The sequence below is a fragment of the Callithrix jacchus genome, chromosome 13, assembly GCF_049354715.1.
Source record: "Callithrix jacchus isolate 240 chromosome 13, calJac240_pri, whole genome shotgun sequence".
NCBI lineage: Eukaryota > Metazoa > Chordata > Mammalia > Primates > Cebidae > Callithrix > Callithrix jacchus.
The window spans coordinates 113,711,472-113,730,784 of NC_133514.1; the positions used below are offsets into that span (position 1 = coordinate 113,711,472).

The 19,313-nt window shown below is 35.4% G+C and overlaps 1 long non-coding RNA gene across 13 annotated transcripts in view; it reads left to right on the forward strand.

The window, feature by feature from the left end:
• LOC108587907 (uncharacterized) overlaps nucleotides 1-19,313 on the forward strand; it is a 651,298-nt gene that overhangs the window by 605,481 nt on the left and 26,504 nt on the right. The window lies entirely within an intron of this gene.

Sequence of the window (19,313 nt, forward strand, 5' to 3'; positions counted from 1 at the left end):
TCTACTTGTAGTCACATATAGGTTGTTTTCCTTAATACTTCGTCTCCAGCTTTTATGGAAAAACTCGAGAATAAAGACAGGTGAAAGTATAAGATGATGTGGGAGCATAAGGCGAAACTCTACCCTACCACAATGCTTTATGAAGAGCTACTCTTACTCTTCTTTGTCGTGAGATGGAGTCTCACTCTGTCACCCAGGCTGGAGTGCAGTGTGTTGATCTGGCTCACTGCACCTTACACCTCCAGGTTTCAAGCAATTCTCCAGCCTCAGCCTCCTGAGTAGCTGTGATCATCCCGCCACCATACCTAGTGAATTTTTGTATTTTTTAGTAGAGATGGTATTTTGCCATGTTGACCAGGCTAGTCTGGAACTCCTGATCTCAGGTGATCTGCCTGCCTCAGCCTCCCAAAGTTCTGGAATTACAGGCGTGAGCCACGGTGCCCAGCCTTATGAGGAGTTACTCTTAAAAAATCAATGCCATTACTAATGTCTGATGTCCCCACTTTGACTTCTGCACTGTTTCTGGTCCTTCAGATAATTTATTTATATTTAATTACTTGCACTGGGAGGAAAAGCTCTTAATATTCAATGCTGGTCAAATGTCAAGTGCCAGGGTAGCTAGATACCTATTCACTAAATGATGTTGAAAGGAAATATCATTTCCAGAGTGAAATAAAATGAGTGCCAAATTAATAATGTGACATATTGTTATGATACCCAAGTCATGCAAAGTATTTATTTTGCATTTAACTATTGCCTACAAATGTTATTTTAACTTAGGGTTCACAGAATGCATAATAATATTACATGAATTCCCCTAGTCGTTGGTAGAAATAGCAAGCATCTCAATAATATCATAACTGCACTTTATAAGAAACCGTGGACTATTGCATGAGACTTAGCTGTGGATATGTAAGTATAATGCATTTTGATGAGGGTGTATGTCTTATTGATTTAGAAAATTAACATTGGCTATGATTCTGAGAAATGGATCTTTAAAATAGAATTGTGGGACAAGTAATTTAATCATAAAATTAGGTATAAAAGTCCTATCTAGAAATATTGAATGAAGAAAAAATTGCAAAGCAAACATCTAGTCTCCAGAGGTGGTGATCTGGCCCTCCACTGAGCTGCTACCACTTAACCTGTCTGTGGGCAGCAAAGCTAAAAGGGCACTGTAACACTTCTGGGCCTTCACAGGTCATGGGCACCTTGCTCGTGATGTTGCCACAGCCCTGGCATAGAATTTGCCCTTGCTGGTGCCCAGAAGTGCTTGCCCCAGCTTCTGCACCTGCTCACCTGCGCTCCTCCTGCGATGGAGGAAGCAGCGAGTGAGTGGAGTTCACCCCTGCTACTGCCCGTACACTCCAATTCCTGTCCGTGGAGAGGTCAAGGAAATATCCCCCTAATATTTATGTTGATTTCCAGGTTTTGATAATTAGAATATGGTTATATAAAAATTCTTTAAACATTTTTTACAACTTTTCTGTAAGCCAAGAAATAGTTCAAAGTCCAAAAATTAAAGAATGTAAGAAATCCATCCAAATGCAGATGTCCCAGAGAAAGGTAAGGGTGCCCAGTACTTTATTATTCCTATTTTACGAAGAGTGTTTAAAGCTAAGAATATCTTCCTGAATTTCTAATTTCTCAAGTTTTTTTTTTAAATAAATGAGTATGGAAATTTGTCAAGGATTTTCTCAGGAATATGAAAATAATCGATAGTAATATCATATATTTCCTTAGACTTATTAACGGTATGATTTCTGAACAGTGAAGCAACCTCCAATTCCTAGAATAAATTTCAGCCCATCATGGCATATTACTTTCCTATTGGAAATCATTTTCCTAGTGGATTCTGCTTGCTAGTATTTTTTCATTTTTGAAATTTTGTGTCAATATTCATCAGTACACTGGTCTATAATTTCCTTTGTACAGTTGTTATTTGCTTGTACTGTCTTTGTTTGTGTCAGTCTTATATTTCATGGAAGAAATTAGAAAGTCTTCCCTCCCTTTCAATATAGAAATAATTTACAGTATTGGAAATATGTGTTCTTTCAAAGTTTAATAGAATTCTTTTGTAAAGTCAGCTGGGTTTGGTGACTTTTGTGGGAGTAGCTCCTCGACAAATTTTTCTATTTCTTCTGTGAAATTGGATTGATTCACGTTCAAACTCTGTTGATTTTTTCCCCCCAACATGTTCCTTTAACCTCTGGTGTTTATGCTGATTTTAATCTTTAGGTTATCTGAGAGAATTCTTTGACAGCTAAGTTGTGGCTGTATCCCAAATGTAGTATTTCTTCTTTTGAGTCTGTCATGAACTAGAGGGTTATTACCTAGGTTATCACTTTTATATAGTTTTTGGTTGATTTTATATTTTAATATGTTTTATTATAATAAATGTAAAGACTACATTTAAAAGTTATGCTTTATTAAGTTCCAATAACTTTCCTGATGATAACATGATAACACAAGGTCCCATCTCCCGTTCTTATGGCCATTAAAACCCAAGATCTGTGATAAGTGAGTCTAGCTACTACCCACCACCACCTGATACTCTCCCATGTGGGGACACCAGCATCAGACTTATTCCCATTACTTTCATTTTTTGTTCTCATTCTTTTGTATTTTTGTGATTTTCATATGAGTTCCTTATTACACTTGATTGATCTATTTTAGTGTAGGAGGATGTCTGCCATATTACTAGAAAGTCTTATTGTTTATTCTTCAAAGGAAAAGTACATCAAATATCACCTTGCAATAAAAAGGTTCATAAGCTGTATTTGACTGTGACTCTGGAAATAACAAAATTCTGCTTTTTTTATGTTATTCTAAATCAGAATCAGTATGCACTTGTTATATAAAATATACTTGATGGAGAGCATTTATTTGAAAAGGGAGTGAATATATCATATTTAGAAACATTTTTAACATATAATGAACTTAAGTGCATATATTCAAATTTTTATTTTTATCATTCTTAAATAGAATATAATAATGTTGATACAGATTCTTATGTTTTTTAAAAAAATTGTAACACATGTAGCTAATTTTATGTAATTTTTAAAAATTCAAAATGCATTTTGGTTCACTGATTATTTTAGATGGATGAAGGGAATAGAAAGAGAAGTATTATGTAATATCATGACAATTATTAATTTAGGGGACTAGGCAAGTATTGATTTAACAAAATATTTTACAATCAAAATGCAAAACATTTTTAGAGTAGAGAGCTTTTCCTAAATAATCCAGTATTCATGGGGGGGGGGGTTTAAAACCATATCAAAGTCACTAGTTAATTGAGTATTCATAATTTTTTTACAAATATTTTTATAGATTTCTTGGGATGAGTGGGTTGTTATGTAGCAAAAACCTTTATTGAGAAAATTTTTATATATCGTTTTCTAAGACAATTACATATTTTACATTAAATAACGCTCCCATCTGTCCATTTTTAGCTAATTATATTGTGATTCCTTCGAAAACTGGAAGTACCATTCATATGACTCTCCACAGAAAATAATTAGAAATTAAATGCATCATGCTAAACATATATTTTCTTTCTGATGCTATAGTCAGTTGGTCATTATTCCATTAACTTTTTTTCTTTTTATAAACAAATTATGTATTTGTCACAAATGTTTCAGATATTTCCCCAAATTGTAGTTGGTATGTGGATATATATCAGTCTTTTTGCCTATAAATTATGGATGGATGGATATAGTGTACATAGATGTATTGGTTGACTGGTAGACATTTCAGGTAAAGCCACATACTCTTCTTGACTATAAGCAAAGTAACACATTACTTGGAAGATGTCTGGAAGAACTGAGCAAATAGAAATAGTTAATCTGTTTAGCCTTAAATGATAGCTAGAATGCTCATTTTTAGTTTATTGAAGTATTCATTATAGTTGATAAGCTGATTTAAATCCACTTGGTTAGCTGTAACAGAAAGGCGATCTTCAAATACATCAAGCATGGTCTTTAAATAAGGTAAGATACAAAGAGCTATAAAGAGATTGCAAAGCAATATTAATGCTGAGTATAGCACCATGGGTAAAGAATGTTAAGTGTCAGTTCAACCTTTACAAAGGCTTTGCTACAGTGCCTCTGATATATACCTATAATAATGATCATACAGCAGAGTTTCCAATTTAATTATGTTGGTTTTATTAGGAAATGAATTGATTCTGAATTCATTAATTTATAAACATTGAAATATAATAAGAATGAGGTATCTACTTAATTGCACGGCCAATAATAATAACTGATAGACACTTTGCATTTAAACAATCTAAATGATGCTTTTTAAATAGGGAGAGAAGTGGACTCAGTGGAGCAATTCTTTAGATACTAACCTTTTTTATAGCAAAGTGGTATGAGAAAATAGGCAGTAATTCAGTGTTCATATACATTTTAAAAGTTTTTTAACTGCAGTCACTTTTAAAATTACAGCTATCTTGCAGCATAATATCAAATTTTATACAGTTGCTAAAGATAAATGATTTTTCCTGATCAAATTATATGAGGATGAATAATTTTATACTACATAATTGGTGAGCTGGATAATTCAATGAGTCCATTTGCCATGGTTGACTTCCTTTCACAAGTAGAATTTCTACAATGACGAAGACAGTTTTGTCAAAACAGCTGTCAAATAGCAACAGCATTTAAAAAAATTAATAAGTGAATTAATTAAGCATTTTCTGAATGTAAAACATGCTCTACAGGAAAATGTTAGCAGTTTGAAAACATTCGTAATAGTTTCATCAAAGAATCATAGGAAACAATATTCACTTCATGCAAATAGAAGCTACCTTGCAGTGAAAGCATCTTATTAGAAGTTCTCTTCATATTTTCAGCAAAAGAAAGTTTTTCATTCATTCTTACCAAAAGTATCTAAATGCTAAGTCATATTGTCACAGTTACAGGCAAGTTCAGCTATTAAGAATATTTCATCCAAGCTACCTATTCTCCATTTCCTATTTTACTAATTGCATTTTTACAAACATACATAAATAAGTTTTCCCAAAAGTATACCCAAGAAATGCATTTATTATAGAGACTGTTTTTTTCTCTATTTGCAAAAGTAATCATATAAGTACATATGCATATAGAATATTTATGCCTATTAGATATTGGCAAGTATACATTGACCTATAGATACATATATTGATAGGTTGATGTATACTTGCCAATCATCCACACTTACTTTGTGGATGATTGCGTATTTGTCCTCTTTCTTAAGTAAAATCAAGCTGTAATGGGCACCCTACATTTCATTGTCTTAATTTTTAATGGCTACTCCTCAGGGCTATGCCTCAGCTCCCTAATCTGCATGTTTTGTAAATATCTAAGTTTGGAGATAGAGAGGTGATGACTCTCTCTCAATCTTTTGGCCAAATACATATTGTTCATAGGAGTTTTTGTTGTTGTTTTTGAGAGTCATGGCGGGGTGGTCACTCCTTGCCCGGTATGTGTGTAAAAATTCTAGCCTGTGGAGATAACTGAAAATATTCCGATTCAAATTTCTCCATTTGGTAGACTAAACTATCATTCGGCAAATTTTCTGCCCCCAATACTTCCCAGATACAGTAATGAGATTGGCATAAGGTCATAGTTATGAAGATCTGTGTGAGGGAGAATGGAAGGTAAAGAGTCACTGGTCCACAACAATTTGTAAATCCAACAGGACAAATGATGGGTTTTTCTTGCATAGCTTTCAATGCCTGGAAATAATCTTCCATGATTTTGGCTCTACCCACTGGTTTCTTGGTTTCACCCTCTGAGTCATCCTTCTCTTTTTGAGAGGCAGTGCATGTTTGCATATAGTTGAGCAGTTTATGAGCCTGCTTACTGCGCATAGAGCCTCAGGGTTCCAACACCTCCTTTACTTTGTACTGTCTCTTTCCCTTCCAGTTCACGATGGCCAAGCCTTTGCCACAACTATTTTCTCAATAACTGTGTGGATTTCTCTCCATTATACATAAGCTACACTTAGAAATCTCTTTGAGGTGAGATTTCTGGCTCCCACTACGATTGCTGAGGAACAATGTCCTTGAGCATCTTAGAGGATCTCTGGTTTGATTGAAAAGGTCTCAATGATCTCTGAACTTCACCTGAGGGTCTGGTATTAACAGTTTTTTTGCACATGATTTCTTCTAGGTATATTTTGGAAAGCAAGTTAAGATGTATAGCATTGTAAAGTATGTATGGTTATGTGCTTTTAATGTTCTTAAAATTTTAGATAATAGTTTAGTTTTTAATTTATCACAATTTTATAACCAATAGAAACACTATTTTTGTTAAAATGAATAGTGAAAATTACATATGAACTGTTGCTTATTCATTTTTGAATTCTTAGAACTCAGCACCATACATAATATGTGGCAGAAACTCGGAAGGCAATAATATCTTCAAGGTATAGTGAAACAAGCCAGATGGAAAAATGGGCCAACCTACTGTCAGATCAGGAATGAGATATAGCATCGTCTGGAAAGCCGTACTTTGTGCTAGATGCTCAAGTTCAAAGGCAGCTCCACAACTTGCTAGCTATATGACTATTAACTATGATGTGCCTCTACTTTTTTTTTTTTTTTTTTACTTTTATAAGTGACGATTTAATAGTTTATATCTCATTTCTGGGGAAGATCAAATGAATTAGTATATGAAAACTGTTTACAGTGATTCCCAATACAGAAGAAGCACTATGCAAATGTGAACAGTTACTGTGGGCACAGCCAATTTCAAGTAAAGAGGGAACACTACCCATCTGACATTAGGTTGCTACAAACAAAACAAAAAGATTTTCTCATGGCAGTAAATTCCTTTTTGCTGACATTGTTGTTCTCTCAAACTCTATTCTGCTAATTAGAGGCAAGAAAAGCTCTAATTCATTTTTTAAAATTAAAGTCAATCTAATTTGTTTTTCTTTTAAATTCTAATCTTAGACTGAAGCATTTGTAGGAACCACACAATCTCCTAGAGCAACAGTCTTCAAACTGGAAACACAAGAAGTCTTTAAGGAAATTAATTTCCATATCCTTGACTTCCATATGTTCTGTTCCCTAAAGGCTATCATTCAAGAATCTGCCTGAGGTCCCCCAAGTCTTCCTTTTGCCCCCTTTCTTAATTTACTGGATTTATCCCGCTTTATAAAAGAAAAGTGCAGCTCTTTCCTCTTCTGAATTCTACATTATCATGGGAGATAGAAATCCTGCAGGCACCAACAAAAGATAATATGAGAAAACTTTCCTCTGGAGTTCAGGTCTTGAAAACAAACCAAATCTTGAGGGCGTTTTTTTTGGCAGCAGGACAAGAAACTTTGTAGAGGGTTGCGCACGTTCTGGGAAAGTCAAGTCTCCCTATCTCTACATATGTGTGTATGTGCCTATTTCTCTCTCTCTCTCTCTCCCTCCCCCCGCTCTGTCTCTCTCTCTCTTATCTTTCTTCTCTCTTCTGTATAAATAGCTAAGAGGTAGATAATAAAATGGGTGGTAGGCTGAATAATGGCTCCCAAAGTTGTTCAGGTTTTAATCCTTGAGCTTGTGAATATGCTAAGTTACATGACAAGGGAGAATTAAGGTTGTATAGAGAGGTATGATTGCTAATCAGCTGACCTTAAAATAAAGAGATTATTCTGGCTTTTCTTTGCCCAATCTAATCACAAGGATTCCTTAAAGGAGGAGGCAAAGGAGGTTTGCGTTAGAGCAAAATTTGAAGGTGCTTATGCTGATGGCTTCGAAGACAGCGGAGAACGTGGAAGCATTGAGAAACTGGAAAGTAGAAGGAAATGATGTTTCCCTATAGTTACCAGCAGGAATGCAGCCCTCACGGACATTTTGATTTTAGCCCAGTGAGATTTATTTTGGACTTCTGATTTCCAGGATGGTAAAATAATAAGGTTGTGCTATTTAAGCCATTACATCTGTGGCAATTTGTTGTAGCAACACTAAGAAACTAACACAATATGCTTTCTGGCAATGAAAAAGCTAGAGATGCCTTTTAAATTATTTTCGCCTTAATTACCAATCAAGCAAATAAAATATTTGGTGATAAGAAAATATTTTTTTCATGTATTTATAAAAGCCAAACGAAAGCAAAAGCATAAAGCTCAATTTTTATGTACGGAAGATATCCATTGCTGTGTCTCATCAGGTAAATGGGCACCAGAGCACTTTTATGCATCTATTCTGGGCGGGAAATTGTTGCATTTCAGGAGAGCCATTTGTTAATGTCCATCCTCTTCACTTTAGTAATTTTACTTTTCTGGATTTACCTTTCCACAACAAAGAACATTTATCTAACATAATTGCAACTAAAAATAAAAATATCCAAGAGTAGAATACATATGTCATTATTTTTATCTCCAGAAGCATGGGGCACAAACCATATCCATATACAATTCCTATTTATGTGTAAGGTGAAAACAAGTTTCATAAATTATACATTTGATATTCCAATTTTATAATAAAGATAACCCAAAAAACTGTCTTATTTTCGTGTGTGTCTGGAGGTGAAAGTGTCCGTTGGTCTCATTTCTTCTTTTGAGTGTCTTCCTTTTCTTTCTTTCTTTGGACTCTGTGCATGTCCAAGTATGTTTAAGTATAGAAGGAGAAGGGAAGGCAGGGATACTTTTTTAAAATAGAATGATATGATTTTCTATAATGCCTTTTATTATCTTTGTAGTACAAAAACGTGCATAATGGTAAGTTGTCTGTCACTGGAGATTGGGACACCACGTAATTGTCCAGCGAGGGGCTGAAACTGCAGAAGGGAACACAGCATGGTGTTCTCAGAAGCATCATATTTCTTTTATTTTCCCTTCCTTCCCTCCCTCCCTTCCTTCCTCCCTCTCTCCATCCCTCCATCCCTTCCTTCCTTTTTTTTTTTTTTTTTTTGAGACGTTGTTTCATTCTTATCGCCCAGGCTGGAGTGCAATGGTGCAATCTTGGCTCACCGTAACCTTCGCCTCCCAGGTTCAAGTGATTCTTCTGCCTCAGCCTCCTGAGCAGCCGGGATTACAGGCATCGCCACCATGCCTGGCTAATTTCTTATATTTTTAGTAGAGACTGGGTTTCACCATGTTGGTCAGGCTGGTCTTGAACTCCTGACATGAGCCACCTGCCTCGGCCTCCCAAAGTGCTGGGATTACAGGCTGAGCCACCACGCCCAGTCAGCAGCGTCATCTTTCTAAAGGGTGGCAGAGTAGAGGTGTCTCCAAGGAAACCTGCAACAGAGGTGTAGGTGTCATAAGAAGGGACCCTGGACACACATTGCCTGGAGAACTGGGGAACTAGGACTTTCAGGAAAAACAAACTAAGAAGCAGTGCCAAACTATTTAGAGAATCACAATACAAGAATATCTGAAGTACACTAACACTTGTTTAATGAGAAAGAGTTGTGGCAGGGATTTTTAAAGCTTCCTTACAGTGGACATTTCCATGTGAATATCATCTAGAGGAAGAAACAGTACATGAACAGCATCTTCCAAGCCTTCCCAAACCAATCTTTACCTCTGTCCCTCCCAATACTCCCCCTTCAGTAAAAGTAACCGCTCCTTGGCCGGGCACAGTGGCTCACACCTGTAATCCCAGCACTTTGGGATGCTGAGGCAGGTAAATCAAGAGGTCAGGAGTTCGAGACCAGCCTGGCCGACATGGTGAATCCTATCTCTACTAAGGATACAAAAAATTAGCTGGGCTTTGTGCTGGACACCTGAAATCCCAGCTACTATGGAAGGTGAGGCAGGAGAATCACTTGAACTTGGGAGGCGGAGGTTGTAGTGAGCCCAGATCACGCCACTTTACTCCAGCCTGGTGACAGAGTGAAACTCCATCTCAAAAGAAAAAAAAAAAGTAACCACTCCCCAACTTCTAACCTCATCCAGTATTTTGCCTGATTTTGAATTTTACATAAATGTAATAATACATTGAATTTTCTTGCTGCTTTTCTTTTGCTCAATATTAAGTTTATGAATTTTATCCATGGATTTTGCATAAATCTCATTATAAGTATAAAGCTATAATTGTGAAATGCATAGAAAAGATTAATATTTTATATGAGTATGTTAATACTAATAGTATTTTCATAGCAGAATTAATTGCAAATATCAAGGAGGCAAAGGGAAGTGCAAAGAATACTGAAATCCAAACAAGACTCTTAGGTTACTTTTAGACTCTGTACCTTCATAGGTACATAATTATGGATAGTTGTATTATTGAGTACCATTTATCATTATTTTCGATTTGCTCTTTTTCTATTCTATTTCAGCTAGCAAGGTTAGATTAACTGTAAAAGCTCATTGAGCTATAAATATTCTGATTCCCTTTTCTGTGGTTCTAGGGACTTCAAATCTCAATCTTGCTCAGTTTGCATTTTCATCATTTACCCTGTAGGACTAATGACTTAGCAAGCAAAAGCAGGTTTGGAGGCTTACCTTATGATAAATTATAACAAATGGCTAAGCAACATGTTTTTGACTATCATTTCAAAGGAAAGAACAAATATTCTAGAAAATGCAGAAGTCCAGGGATGAGCTCCACAGGGGAAGAGTTCCTCTTGGCACATATGCCGCTTGCTTAGTTGTCTTAGCTTTGCTTTGACTTATTTTGGTCTTCTTTTTCCTTCTAACTGATTTTTTTTATTCTTTATGCAAGGAGCCTTTAGTGCTCACTTCCCAGATGTCAAGACAACTATCCATGGGTGAGGATACTAATGAGATGAGACATCATGGAGATCATGGTGGAGCCAAGAAGGATAAGCAAGCAAAGAACTTGTAGGAAATGTGATTAGATTCTGAATTACTGACTGAGCTATATTTGACCCTGCTTTTAGCCTCCTTACCTTTCAAAGTTTAAGGAATTGTAAAACATTTAAATCTTTTGTTAAGAGAAGTGCAGCCTACTAAAACAGATTAAGCACCTACTATGTGCCAGAGACTCCATCCTAGACATTGGTGATATTTAGATCATGATAAATGATTAGTTGTCAGCAAATATTCATTCATACTTTTACCTCTCCACTTCTACGGGAGGGACATGTTTGTCTTCTCCATGGATATGTTTGGCTTGACCACGTGACTTTATTTGTTCAATAAAATGTAGGCACCGATGACATTGTGTCACTTCCAAGATTTAGCAGCATGTGCCATGTATACGCGTTTCTACTTATGCTTTATGAAGCTTCTAACCTTTGCCATGAGAGGCTTGTCCTCAAGGCTGCCATCGTCTTGCTAGCTCATAGGTTGGGATGCCTGGGGCAGAGCTGCTCAGCCTGCAACAGATAAGCCCAAGAACAAATGCCAGAGAGAGTTTGCATTCCTCGTGAAAGCTAACACAGAGACCGGCATTACCCCTACCCTCAAGAAGCTCCCATTCTGATGGGTAATTGCATACAAAGTGGCGAGCCTTATGGGAAGGCTTTGCCATGGAGATAGAAGCTGGTGACTAAGCTGAGTCTAAAGGTCTAAAGGCAGCTAACCAGAGAAGAGCTCAGAGTGAGCAGAATATGCAAAGGAGCATAAAAGTTACTTATTTTTAGGGCATCTGTGATAGCTACTTTTATATATGAACTTGGCTGGGTTGAGGGATGTCCACATAGCTGGTAAAGCATTATTTCTAGGTAAGCCTGAGAGCGTTTTTGAAAGAGATTGGCATTTAAATGACTGGACCAAGAACACTGCCCTCACCAATGTAGGTGGGTGTCAACCCATCTGTTGGGGGCCTGGATAGAATGAAAGTGCATAGCAAGGGTGGATTCACTTTCTCTTGAGCTGGGACATCCATCTTCCTCTGCCCATAGAAATCAGAGCTCCAGGTTCTTGGGTGTTTGGATGCTAGGAATTATGACAGCAGCTCCCCGGTTTCTCTGACCTTCAGGTTCAGACTGTATGACACCACCAGCTTTCATAGTTTTTCATCTTGTAGACATCAGAGTGTGGGATTTATCTGCATGACAGGATGGGGCACCTAAACCAGGTGATTTGTCTGTCCCTCATGTAACAGGGTTAGTAGTTAGGGGATATCACTACCCCTTCTGAGAGCTCACACGTTTGTGTGCCAGGCACTATACTAGGTGTATAACAGCTCATTTAAATGTCATAGCAACCCTACAAAACAGGTACTATTACTGTCCTCATTTCACAAAGAAGGGAACTAAAGCAGAGGCCCTACCCCTGGTTTCCATGGCTGATTCTTGGGGTGGGAGAAAGAATGTAAAATGGAGCACTTGCAAAACTCATAAAAGACAGTGCAAATGGTCCTGGTGTCAACTGCAAAGTCCAGGAGACCTTCAATCTCTCAGATGATCTTTGTAAAACAGAAATAATACCTGCCTACCCATATGAGAGACATAAGAGCACTTGCAAAACTCATAAAAGACAGTGCAAATGAGTGGCACATACCCTGACTCTTGATCTTAGAGTCTATCTACCACCCCACAATCAGCCATAAAAACTAGGAGCAATCTATCAATCTAATCTATCCTTATCTATCTATGTATCTATGTATCTATCTAATCCATCCATCTATCTATCATCTATCTAAACTATTATTTATCATCCATCTATCATGTATCTATGTATCTATCTTAATCTAGTTATCTATCATCCGTCCGTCTATATCTATATATCTATGTATGTATCTATCACCTCTTCTATCATTTAACTATCTATCATCTATCCTGTCATTTATCTATCTATCCTATCATTTATCTAATTTATCCATCATCAATCTATCTGCTATCCATCCATCTATCTGCTATCTATCTAATATATTAAATATTGTGTCATTTCACTTTTAATGCTAGGTTCACCCTAATGCTAGGTTATGGTTTGAATCATCAAAATCATGAAGATGTCCAGTAACATTGATAGAAATGGAAATTTCAAAACTATGAATGCAATTGTGGCAAGGTTTACTTATACTTGAAAAATCTTAAAATGTGTTTTATAAAAAGTACATTTTTACATAATTTATTTGACTTGAACAGCTTTTAATACAGTCAAATGAATGGTTAGTTTAATTAAATATAGGATTTGACTCCTGATTCCATTTATCTTGATTGATTTATAGTTTAATAAAAATGGTCACATAAAATGCTCCTATACGCCTAATTTCAATCATAAAATTTCATATTATCCCACTGTCCTCTGTATAGGAGTGCTGCTGTTTTAAACACTAAAATTATATCACTTACTCTAAAAGTAATCACTTCAACTCCCCCAAATTCTATGTTTATGTGTGTGGGGGCAGTTTTCTGAATAGCAGTGTCCAAAGTTTTCAACAAATAAACCAAAAAAAGGCATCTCTTTCCCAGCTCTTACTTTTGTTGCTATGTAGTCTCTTAGCCTGCACCTATTCATGTAGGCTGGTGTGGATATATTTTGAGTCACAAAACACAACAGGAGTTAATTTTAAAATACCATTTGTAGCCAATATATGCCCTTCCTGTTAAGCTATTCTAGATAAAAACTCCACACATTTAGATAATTTAAATTATTTTAGAAATGTGGCAATGACAATGACTAAAATATGCATATGAGAAGGCTTCCTTTAGCATGACTTTATTACTTACTGTGGTTATGAATAAAATGGAAAAGCTATTTCACTATTTATGGCTGTGAGATCTTTGTCTCACTGTAATAGGTGATATGGAATTTTAATTATTAGACTGCTGAAATGATTCTGTAATTTTATGTAATTAAGCATAATATGAGATTGCTAGGGGTAGTAGTTCCAATTTGGCTAATAGAAGCCCGAAGGTCTTTTTTCCTGTAGGAACTTTTAAACCGGGTCAAGAGGCATTAGGACCATAAAAGACAAAGGTTTTACCTATGCACACACACATGTGTGTGTACACATACAGTTTTAAAAAAAGTTTTACTTTGAAATAATTTTAAACTTACAGAAAAGTTACAAAACCTATGTGGAAAGTTTCCTTACATCTCGAATCTCATTGCTCCTAATATTACTATTTTAGGTAGTTATAGTCTAATTAAGAAAAGGGCTTTAACACTGGTACATTTTCATTAACTAAAGTATAGACCTCATCCTAATTTCACCAATACTTTCTACTAATGCTCATTCTATGTCCAAGGATTCTAGTCAAGGTATCAAATTGCATAAAATTGTTATTTTTCCCTTACATTTCTCCTGTCTATAACCATTCCACAATTTTTCTTTGTCTTTCATGATATTGAAACTTTTTAAAAAGTACTATTTTATTTTTGTTTAGTCTGTTTTGTGTTATTGTTGCAGAAAACCTCAGTCTGAGTAATTTATAAAGAAAAGAGGTTTATTTAGATCACAGGTCCATAGGCTAGGCAGTTCAAGGGCATGTTCCTGGTTTCTGGTGAAGGCTTTCCTACTGCACTATAACATGGCAAAAGTCAAAGGGGAAGCTGATATGTGCAAAGAGAGAAAACCTGAGGGGAAGGATGACCAGGCTGTATAACAATCTACTCTTGTGGGAATGAATCTATTCCTGTGAGAACTAATCCAGTGACCCCAGAAGGAGAACTTACTCACTACTATGAGAATAGCAACAAGCCATTCATTAGGGATTCACCTCCATGCCCCTAATACCTTCCACTAGGCTGTACCTCCCAACACTACCACATTAGGAATCAAATTTCAACAGGAGTTTTAATGGAGACAAACTAAAACTGTAGCAATTTTAATTGATAAATAACAATTATTTATTTTTATGGGGTACAATGTGATGTTTTGACACATGTATACATTGTATAATGATTAAATCAGGGTAATTAGCATATTCATTTAACCTCTACAATTTAACATTTCTCTGTTGTAAGAATATTGAAAATATTTTGCATCTACCTATTTTGAAATATACATGATTGCCAATTATAGTCACCCTACTTGCAATAGACCACCAGAACTTATTTCTCCTGTTGGCTCAATTGTCCCATAAAATAACTGAAAGTTGATATTTATGGTTTCTTTTGAATAAACATAGAAATTGACCCTCCCAGTCTTGAAACTCAACAGCATTACATTTGTGTTATCTGAGTTCCTTTCTCAGGAAACCAACTGTTGGGACTCTTGGATAGTATCGAGGGATTTAAACTCACCAAGTCACTATGCCTGGACAATGGAATATCAGACTCATCACCATCATGATGGCCTAAGTGACCATCAGCTTCCTGTTGACCAATTCCTCTTCCTTATCATACCTAATTCCGTTCTTTTCATACATAGTTACATTTATTTCCTGCTGTATGAACCCCAGATTTTAGTTGTTCAGGGAGACAGATTTGACAGTGACCTCCCATTCTCCTTGGTTGCAGAACCCAATTAAACACTTCCTGTTAATACTCATTGTCCCAGTGATTGGCTTTCTATATGGTGAGCAGCATGACTTAGGCCAAAACTGTGGCATTTTGGTAATGCTGTCTAACTTTAATTCTGTACCTATTGGCCATTCTCTACCTATTTTCCCTCCTTCTACGTTCCCCAGCCTCTGGTAACAACTATTCTACTCTCTACTACTGTAAAAATCAACTTTTTCACATTTTTACATTGTCCTTCTATGAAAGGACAAACGAGGACACTTCAAGACCTTAACAGTCTTGAAGATTAGTCATTTCGTAGCCATTCTCAGTTTGGGTTTGCCTGATACCTTCTGGTGATAAGAATAGGTTATGGAATTTTGACAATACCAAAGAGATTGTGTTGTTTCCTCAGAGTATCATATTAAGGAATCAATGATGTGTATATGTCTTATTATTGGTGAGTTAGCTAAATGTGTGTCTACTAGGTTTCCCTATCATAAAGTTATTATCTGTTCCTTAGTAGTTGTAAAGGATCTTGGGGAGATACTTTGAGACTATGAAGGCCCTGTTTCTTTGTAAGTTTTCACTCACTAATTTTAGTCTCCACTGATGTACCTCATTGGAACGTTTATTTCCATGGTGTTTGTTCTTTATATCTTACTTTCTATTAATTGGAATTCTACAGTGACAAAGAGCTGTCTCTTCTCTCTTGTTCATTTACTTATTTATATTTTTTATTCATTTACTCGAAGATTTGTTTCTATTAGTATGAAGTCAGTAATATTTCTCATTTTTGAAGTTAAAATCTAATTGTGTAGTATTTGTGTGTTTCTCAAAGTTTTCTATCTTAGGCCATTAGGAACTCCTTCAGGTTGATTTCCATGTTCTTTTAACAAGCCTTCTTTCCTTTTAAGTTTTTGAGCTACCTTATTTTCTTGTACCACCATATGATGCTCCAGGATTATCTTGAGTTCTGCCTGCCATAGTCTGGAAATTAACCCCCTTTGCAAGAAGCCCTGGTTCTTATTATTGTGAATAGGGTTTAGAAACCGAGATCTGGGTGTTAGGTGTTAGTAGAGTGTTACTGCTTCTGGTTCGCTCAGCAGACAGAGCTAGGAAATATATGTACGTTTCATATACATGAACTCACTCATGCATATGTCTATATGTGTATATCTCTTTGTGTGTCTAAATACACTTAAAAAATAAAAGTTTTACAACATTTTAAGTATATATATATATATGTGTATCTGTGTGTAAATATATGTATCCTTAGAAATATATATGTTTATTTAACCATCAATTAATACATTTTTCTCATGAATACAACCTATTTTCATTAAATATTTTCCTGAGTGTGGCATATGATATTATCCTCATTCCTTTCTTCATGTCATGACTCATACCTGGAATAAATTTTCTTTTTCATATCTGCTTACTGAAATTCTGCCTATTCTTCAAGATTCAGCTGCAATATTTCACTCATGAAAATATGTATTATTTCTCTCTCCTTTGAATCCATTGTGTTTTTCTCATATTTCTAATGAGGTTTCTTTTAATTACATTTTTTACTACTTTACATGCCATTTGTTTAAAAGATAAACTTGAGTTTTAACTTAATGTATGTTCTGTTATTTGTATGTGTTTTGGGGATATTACAGAGGAAATAGTTTCTTTTGTTCTGCTCAGTATTTTTTAAAATATAGACTATCCCCTAACTCTAGTACAAACATACTTCTTAAGGTCTAGCAATCGTAATGCCCATCATCCACTTTTCTCTGCTATCACAAAGCTGTACATGTGATCTGGTTTTACTTGAACATAGTAATTCATTCCTTTTGCTAAGGTGTATTTCTCAGAGTCAATCAGAACTCTCCATTGGAACTAATATGAGGACACTGAGAATAAGAATCTAGCTTGATTTTTAGCTGTGGAAATGTCAGAGAGATGTGGTCATTATACCCTATCCCTCTACCCTACACAGATTTGTAAAGAGCTAAGTTAGGATTTGTAAACTCATTATATTATTTGAGTAATTGCTGGAGAGGCAAGTTTCTCTGGACTTCCCAGATGTGTACGCCAGTAAATTTAAACTTTTTGCTTATGTTTATTTGAATTAGATGTCTATTACTTGAAAGACTGATACAGAAGTTGGTACCAGGATATAGTATATAGCAAGTAATAAGCAGAAAAATATTGACATCCCTGAGGTAAAGTAAAGCTACTTTGTTCCTAGCAAGATGCTCTCAATCCTTGCTATGAGCACTAAAGGAGTGAATTAAGCCATTCCCTACTGTATTTTAGAACTCAGATTGTGAGTGGACTGGAGGATAGAGCTTTAGCTACAGACGTAGAAAAATAGCAAGGTGTTCTGGTATGTTAACTAAATCCTGAGTCATTCCCTACACTGCAAGGAAGCAAAACAGCTTCCATTTAAGCTTGACTCTTTAAGATAGCTAAGTGCACAGCACACAATTTTCTTAGAAGAGGATGCATCTCCCTATGACCAGCAATTCATGAGCCTTCACATTCAGATTATGATGCATCTTGTGAAATCACAAGAACTAAATTCTCTGTCCCACATTGAAGCTAAATTTAGTAATTAAAAGGAAGTGCAAAACAAAAGAGAAGACAATGTTAAGAAAGAATCTCAAGAAATGAAAAACATGAAGCCTCAGACTTTTTCCAAATTCTTCCTATTTTGTATTCTCTACCTGATATGATAATGATCTGCCCCATTTTAAACCATCATCCACTGAGATAGAGCCAAGGTGCAGGAAGCAATTCAGTATGCTGTACTACCCCAGCCAGTTCTTTCCTGTAGCTCTCCGTGAAGTGTTGAATAAGGCTGAGCATTGAGGTTGAAGCACAGAGCCCCACACCTATTGTTATGGGACAAAAATGTTAACAGGAACTGGATGCATGGACCAAACATGTCTGAACAAGCTATCTAGTTTCACTTTCTAGAAATAGCATCCATGGTAGGTGCTGTGATTCACATTATCTGATAATTATCTTTTTCAATTCTTCTTTTATTTATACTTTGATCTCTGTGCCACATATATCCTTATTGCTTTATTCAACATATTTTTCTGTTTATTAAAATTATCTTATATTGCAATATTTCATTTATACATATGGTCCACTGTATTCTATTGATAAAATACAAAATATATTTTATTGTTTGTTCTAAGATTATTGTACGTGTTATTACTTAAGGACTGAAGCCATTTGTTTTGTTCCTATTCCTATATATTTTCTCCTTTTTATTATTAGAAACATACTTTCCGATGAATCATGGCTCTAAGTTCAACTCTATCTTCCACAATATGTATTAATGTACAACATTATACACACTTCTATTACATGTAGATGTGTATATTTCCTTTTTTAAACTACTACATTGCAGGAAATTAGGCAACTGAAATTACTAGTTTGGTGTTCTTGTCTATTCTGTCAATTGCCATATTCTACAGTATAATTTGCTAGAAATAGATGGCATTTTTCAGAGCTGAACAAGTCAAATAAATATCTAATAGTCCATGTTCTGATAATCACCATGAATATTGAAATGATTATTAAGATGTGCAATCAAGAATACAGATAATTTTCAGAACTTTTCAATTTTCTAAGATGTGTAGCAAATCATTCTCTTCTGATGGTCAAAAGATAATCTCTTTGTTTATGTTGTCTCCATTTCTAAACATGGCAAAGCACAGAAAGTGAATGCAAAATGTTAAAAGCACAAAATAGATAAAAATGTTATAACTAAATGTTACCTTTTTAGGTCAACCCCATAGCTCCATAATTATGATTAAGTAACACATTAGCAAATAATTTGTGTATTTCTTCATGCCTACATTATTATTGTATAATTATTTTTATACCTTAATTTCAGTACCACAACCAACTATCCAAAGGCATGATGATCAAAACCCAGATATCCCACTGTATAAGATTATTAAAAGATAATTTCAGTTTCAGAGTATAACTGAAATTTTTGGTCAGATCAGTACTGA